Consider the following 7,136-nt stretch of genomic DNA (forward strand, 5'->3'; position numbering starts at 1 on the left):
AATCTCGCCTCGCCCATGACGCAGACCTTGAGAACAATACGTGTCAAGTTTACGAACTCCAAAGCTCGGCCTGTGAGAATTCATTCAAAAGGAGAAAACAACCTATTCCCCGCCTGATCATAAATTGCAGGAAATGCCAGGCACTTGGAATATTATGGCCCATATGCCACGGATTCATTAAAACCCAGACCTGTTTAAGCTACAGGAAGCACAGATTGGTGGAATGAGCACCAGAATGTGTCCTGGCTGATTTAGGTCTTTTTCTGTTTTCTAGCTCTCTGTTAAGAAGGTTAAAGGAGAGAGGAGAGAGAGAGAGAGAGAGAGAGAGAGAGAGAGAGAGAGAGAAGGGCAGGAAGGAAAGAAATTCTCCATTGCTCATGCTTATCATTCAGAGATGCTGTGAAAATCAACGGAGAGCATCCTTGGAACACGGAGGGGCTTCTGGAAGCCCGACGCGGGGCATCTCCCAGAGCTGCGTGCCAGGAGCTTGGCCCCTATCACCACTGACTCCACAGTGGCTGGGACGTTGAGAGCTTCACAGTGCAAATTTCCTCCTTCAGGAAGTCCCGCATGTAAATGACGATTCATTTGTATTCTCTGATGTTCCTTGTGTGGGAGGTAGGAGCTGACTGCCTCTTTCTAAAATAATTTCCTAAGCGGGACCTTTTTCTTAATATCAAGGCATTTTAACTGGGGAGGAGAAGGGAAGGAAATGAAACATCTCATTCAGCGGTGAGTGGATTGATTCACTTACTCATTCCACAAACATGTATGGAGCCACTCCAACGTGCCAGAAATTCCGGTGGACCCTGCGAAGGCAACGCCAAATAAGGCAGGGGTCTGGCCTCAGGGAGCTGATGGTCTTCATAACGGAGGGAAATGAATGGGCCTGTGATCTAGCACAGCACTGTGCTGAGGGTAAGACTGAGCGACAAAAGAGTCCGTTGTGGCCGCATCGGTAGGGCGTGCCTTGAGCTAGCCAGGAAAGACTCAGAAGAATTAGATTGAGAAGAAGAAAAGGGCATCCCAGGCTGCAGCACCCACAAAAACAGGGGTGAACCAGCTTTCCTACAATGTAGAGAAATATGAAATGGGCTATGTGTGTAAGGAGCACCTAAGAAAACGTAGGCATCCAACGAACGGGTTTAAACAAACGGGGTGGAGGGGCGCCTGGCTGGCTCAGTAGGAAGAGCATGTGACTCTTGATCTCAGGGTCGTGGGTTCGAGCCCCACGTTGGGTGCAGAGATTACGTAAATAAACAAAAATTTTTAAAAATTAAAAAAAAAGGCAAATGGGGTAGAGCCCGTGAAAGCTCAGAAGTGTTAACCTTAAAAAGAAAATAGCCAGTTATTTTAACAGAAAAAAAAAAACAAAAAACTGGGATTATTCCAGAAGAGCAGAGAATTACAATATGGGCTATGCAAGCTATGGGAAAACCACAGGTGAGTCCAACAAACGGAGGAGAGGAGCCCTATTTTATGGAGAAGGAGGAAGTTGGGAGAGATGGTTTTGAATGCAAGCCTGTTTGGGAAAAGCAGGAGTTCAGCGTGATGATGGTTTCTCCTTGGTTGAGTTGCAGGGGTAGTCCATTTCTTTTTTTTTTTTTTTAATGTTTATTTATTTTTGAGAGTGAGCGAGTGAAAGAGAGAGAGACACAGAGACAGAGAACGAATGGGGGAGGGGCAGAAAGAGAGGGACAGAGGATCCGAAGCGGGTTCCATGCAGACAACAGACAGCCAGACTTTGAGGCCCGAACCCGCGAACCGCGAGATCATGACCAGAGCCAAAGTCGGACGATTAACTGACTGAGCCACCCAGGCACCCCTGGGTGGGGGGTGGGGGGTCAGTTTCCTCTTGGGGGGCCTGTAATTGATCATTCTTTCCTCTTGAAGAGTCTTCTGTTAGGGGTCTGTAATTGATGATTTGTTCCTGTAATTGACATTTCTGGTAGGTGCCTTCTACCACTCCCCGCTTCCAGCCTCCGGAGTCCACGTTAATGAGGTTTCCTTGTATTAATTTTCACACAGTAAATAAGAAGTAACCATGTCAGAGATGCTTTCTCAGAATCACTGATTTTTTTTTTTTAAGGTTCCTTGAGAAGCGGCGACCTGAATCGCATCTGATTCGTGACTGCCGAACTATAGAAAATGTGCAGATCTGCTCGACCGTGTGAATACCTTTAGCTGAGGTGATGCAGGTCCCTTTGGATGCGGTGGTCTAAAATCTTAGAGATTGTGCTTTGGCGAGCTGGAGCAGTTGCCTTCTAAAAACACTAATGACAACCAAAACTTACTGAGCTCTCATGAGATGGCGGGCACTATGATTGCCCCGAGGCTATCCAATGACTAAGAAACAGTCCCTTGCCCTCAGTGACCTCTGAAAAACTAGCCATTAGGAAAAAAAAAAAGCAAGCTCTTACCCAACCTCTAATTAAAACGAGGTCTCCGTTGTTAGTATTTTAAGGATAGTCCTTTCTCTCAGTTCGGCAGTCTGGAAAAGACATCTAAATTAAAGAGAGTAATGTGTACGTAGAACACTCCATTTATCACAGTTCCGGGAGAAAAAGCTACAAAAGCCGAGCGTCTGCTGCCCCAGTGTGGCCACACTGCACCCTTTGCTTTCAGCAACCACATGAATGTACATTTCCCACATCAACACTGGACCTGTGAAATTGAGAATTTTGGAGAATAAGGCTACAATATTGGGTAAGCGGGGGGTGGGGGGTGCGGGGTAAAGAGGTTCTCTTTTACCATGGCCCTAGGAAAGTCCTATGGTGAAAACTGAAAAAGAACAAAAGCAAAAAAACCACAACTGAATCTCTCCAGGATAGCTCAAGAGATCCCAGTAGTAAATTCTGGTTTCTCCTTGGTGCCTGGGTGGCTCAATCAGCTAAGCATCAACTCTTGGTTTCTGCTCAGGTCATGATCTTGTGGTTCATGAGTTTAAGCCCCGAGTCAAGCTCCACATCAGTGCAGAGATTCGTTGCTTGGGATTCTCTCTCTCTCCCTCTCTCTCCCTCTCTCTCCACCCCTCCCCTGCTCATGCTCTCTTTCTCTCTCTCTCTCTCTCTCTCAAAATAAATAAACTTAAAAAAATATGTTCTAGAATAAGGTTTAAGTCAAGCAAATGCATTTGTTCTTCTTCATACATCCATCAACAACTGGATTAAATTATTCTCCCATAATTTCCCTTTTCTGGAACATTTGCTTTACGCTTTTCACCACACCAATTCCTTTCACTACAGAAAATGTCTACCCATGAATTACTCTTTTCCTCAAAATGTTCCCAGACTCCACTCACAAAACTTGGTCAAACCAATAATTTCAGCATCTTCCACCTGGAGTGAAAAAAAAAAAAACAGAGACAGAGATAAAAAGAGACAGAAAGAATGACAGGGAAACCTTTGCTATTTGCACACTTACATATAAACTACTCAAAAGCTGGGACCACCTCTAGTCTTTCAATTTTGTCTACTCCTACACTATTTCAATGGTAGATAGATAATGAATAGATTGACAGATAGATGATGGGGGAGAGAGAGAGAGAGATGGCAAGAGGGCTTAAATAATGAGAGATTTCAGAATACTATTATTTAAATCCACCTTTTGCAAGGAGAATTTTGTATTTTGAGATCAGGTGTGAAACACAATTGGAAAGAAAACCATTGCACATTGAATATGCTTCTATAAATGAAATTAGCTCAAAATATTACATTTGCAGATGTGTGTGTCTCTTCTGCTAAATGTCAGGCACCCTGTAGCTTGTGGGTAAGAAGAACCGTGTCCGCTTTGACTTTAAAAAAAAAAAAAAACAGCTCTATCAATGAATAATTATATGCCACAAAATTCATCCATTTTGAATGCACGATTCGATGATTTTTTTTAATTTATAGAGTGCAGAAACCATCAACACAATCCAGTTTTTTGAGAGAGAGAGGGCGCAGGTGAGTTAGGAGCAGAGAGAGAAAGAGAGAATCCCAGGAGGGGTGGAGGAAGAAAGAGAGAGAGAGAGAAGCAGGGCTCACCCGAAGCAGGGCTCGAGTTCACCCAAAGCGGGGCTCAAGCTCACCCAAAGTGGGGTTCACCCAAAGTGGAGCTCAATTTCACCCAGAGTGGGGCTCAAGCTCACCCCAAGTGGGGCTCTCCCAAAGTGGGGCTCGAGTTCACCCAAAGCGGGGCTCAAGCTCACCCAAAGTGGGGTTCACCCAAAGTGGAGCTCGATTTCACCCAGAGTAGGGCTCAAGCTCACCCAAAGTGGGGCTCTCCCAAAGTGGGGCTCGAGTTCACCCAAAGCAGGGCTCCAGCTCACCCAAAGTGGGGCTCGAGCTCACCTGAAGCAGAGCTCATGCTCAACAAAGCAGGGCTAGAGCTCACTCAATGTGGGACTGGAACTCATGACCTGTGAGACCATGACCTGAGCTGAAGTTAGATGCTTAGCTACTGAGCCACCCAGGCACCCAACACAATCCAGTTTAAGAACATTTCCATTCATCCCAAAGTAGGCTACATGATGTTGGCCATCCCCACTCCCACCACCCAGCCCCAGACAACTATTCAACCGCTTTCTATCCCTGTAGATTTGCCCTTCTGGACATTTCATACAAACGGAATCACATTTATATGACATTTTGCCTCTGGCTTCTTTCTCTTAGCATAACGTTTTTGAGACGCATCCATGTTACAACAGGTATCACTAGTTCGTTTCTTTTTCTTGTCCACTGCGTGGATAGAACACATTTTGTTTCTCCGTCTACCAATTGATGGACATTTGAATTCTTTTCGCTTTTTGGCTATTACGAATAATGTTGCTATGAGCATTGGGCGTACAAGCCTTTGTGTGTTATGTTTTCATTTCTCTTGAGTTGATGCCTTAAGAATCGCTGCATTTTATGGTAACTTTGTTTATTTAAGAAATCTCCAAATGGTTTTCCCAAAGCCGTTGTCCTGTTTTAGCATTCCCACCAGCAATACATGAAGGTTCTGGCTTCTCAAAGCTTCACCAACATTCTTTTGGGTATGAAGGGGTGTCTCGTTGTGGTTTTTATTTCCATTTTCCTGAAGATTAATGATATAGGGATTTTTCCTGAACTTATTGGTCATTTGGGTATTCTCCTTGGTGAAATGTGTATTCTAAACTTTTGCCCATTTTTAAATTAAGGGTTTTTTTTGTCTTATTAACGAGTTGATAGAGTTCTTTGTACATTCTGAACATAATAAACCTTTTGCCAAGAAATATGATTTACAAATATGTTTTCTGAACTGTGGATTGTCTATTTCCTTAACAGTGTATTTTTTTAAGTTTATTTATTTTGAGAGAGAGAGACAGACAGAGTGTGAGTGGGGGAGGGGCAGAGAGAGAGAAACACACAGAATCTGAGGCAGGCTCCAGTCTCCCAGCTGTCAGCACAGAGCCTGACCCTGGGCTCGAACTCCCAGACTAGGAGATCATGACCTGAGCTGAAGTCCGACGTGTAACCGACTGAGCCACGCAGGTGCCCCTTTAACAGTGTATTTTGAAACACAAAAGTTTTATAACTGTGATGACGTTCAGTTTATCAGTTTGTTCTTTCATGTATTGGGTCTGGTGTTATACCTACGACATTTTTGCCTAGTCCAACATAAGCCATAATTTTCTTCCATTTTTTTTTTAAGTTTTATAGCTTTGGCACTTACATTTAGATCTGTGACCCATTGTGAGTGAATTTTTGTGTATGTTGTAAGGTAAGGGTACAAATCTATTGCATGAGGATATCCAATTGTCTTAGTGCCATCTGTTGAAAAGACTTTCCTTTCTCCACTGAGTTTTTTTTCGGCACCTTTGCCAAAAATCATATGACCATAAACATAAGGGTTTATTTCTGGACTTTCAATTCTGTACCATTGTCCGTCCTCGTGACAAGGCCACACTCTCTTGATTACTGTAACATTATAGTTTTTTTTTTTTAATCAGGAAGTGAAAGTCCTTCAACTCTGTTCTCCTTTTTCAAAAATGTTTTTGCTCTTCTGGGTCCTTTTAGAATCAGCTTGTACAGTTCTGGGAGGAAAAAAAACCCAGTTGGGATTTTTATAAGGATTGAGTTGAACCTGTAGATCTATTTGCTACCTATACCGATCTACAGATCTAACAGTATTTGGTTTGCTAATCCATCAATGTGGAATGTCTCTCCATTTACTTTGATCTTTAATTTCCCAACAATTTTGTATTTTCCGTGTAGAAGTCTTACATTTCTTCTGTTACATCGACTCCTAAATATTTTATATCTTTGATGCTATTGTGTATAGAATACTTTTCTTAAATTTCATTTGCAGATTGCTCATTACTAGCCTATTGATCTTATATCCTGTAACCTTGTTCAACTTGTTTATTAGTTGTAGTAATTTTGGGGGGATACCCTAGGAATTTTAAAATACGGGATCATATCATCTACAAATTAATATACTTTTACTTCCTCGTTTCCAACCTGGATGCCTTTAATTTTTTTCTTTGTCGCATGGGCTAGAACATCCAGTTCAATACTGAATAAAAGTGGTGTGGCAAGAGTAAACATTCTTGCTTTGTTCCCAATTCAGGAAAAGCATTTAATTGTCATCACTATGATTTTAGTTGTGGGTTTTTCATAGATACCATTTACCTAATTGAGGAAGTTCCTGCCTATTATACTAGTTTGCTGAGAGGTTTTGTGTTTTGGCTTTTGAAATCATGACTGAGTGTTAGATTTTATCAAATGTTTTTTCTGTACTTATCGAGATGAAAGTGTGTTTTTTTAATCCATTATCTCATTAATATGATTTATTATAGAAGTTGATTTTCAGATGATAAATCAATCTTGCATCTTTGAAATGAATTCCACCTGTCACAGTTTTTTATATGTTGCCAGATTTGCTTTGCTAATATCTTGTTGAAGATTATTATGTTCATGTTCATGAAGGACATCTGTCAGTATTTGTTCCTTTGTTTTTTCCTGTGCTGTCTTGGTCTGGCTTTGGTATAGAATGAGTTGGGAGGTTGGGGGACCTGGGTGGCTCAGTTAGCTGGACGTCAGACTTTGGCTCAGGTCATGATCTCACAGTTCGTGAGTTCGAGCCCTGTGTCAGGCTCTGTGTTGGACAGCTCAGCGCCTGGAGCCTGCTTCGGA

The 7,136-nt window shown here is 42.4% G+C and overlaps 1 non-coding gene across 1 annotated transcript; it reads left to right on the forward strand.

Moving 5' to 3' along the window:
- The first annotated feature begins 1,168 nt into the window (after window positions 1–1,168).
- TRNAK-CUU lies at window positions 1,169–1,241 on the forward strand. The gene has a single exon. It is a non-coding gene; the product is annotated as a tRNA-Lys (tRNA).
- The last annotated feature ends 5,895 nt before the right edge of the window (window positions 1,242–7,136 follow it).

The sequence above is a fragment of the Lynx canadensis genome, chromosome X (assembly GCF_007474595.2).
Source record: "Lynx canadensis isolate LIC74 chromosome X, mLynCan4.pri.v2, whole genome shotgun sequence".
In the NCBI taxonomy this organism is placed as follows: Eukaryota; Metazoa; Chordata; class Mammalia; order Carnivora; family Felidae; genus Lynx; species Lynx canadensis.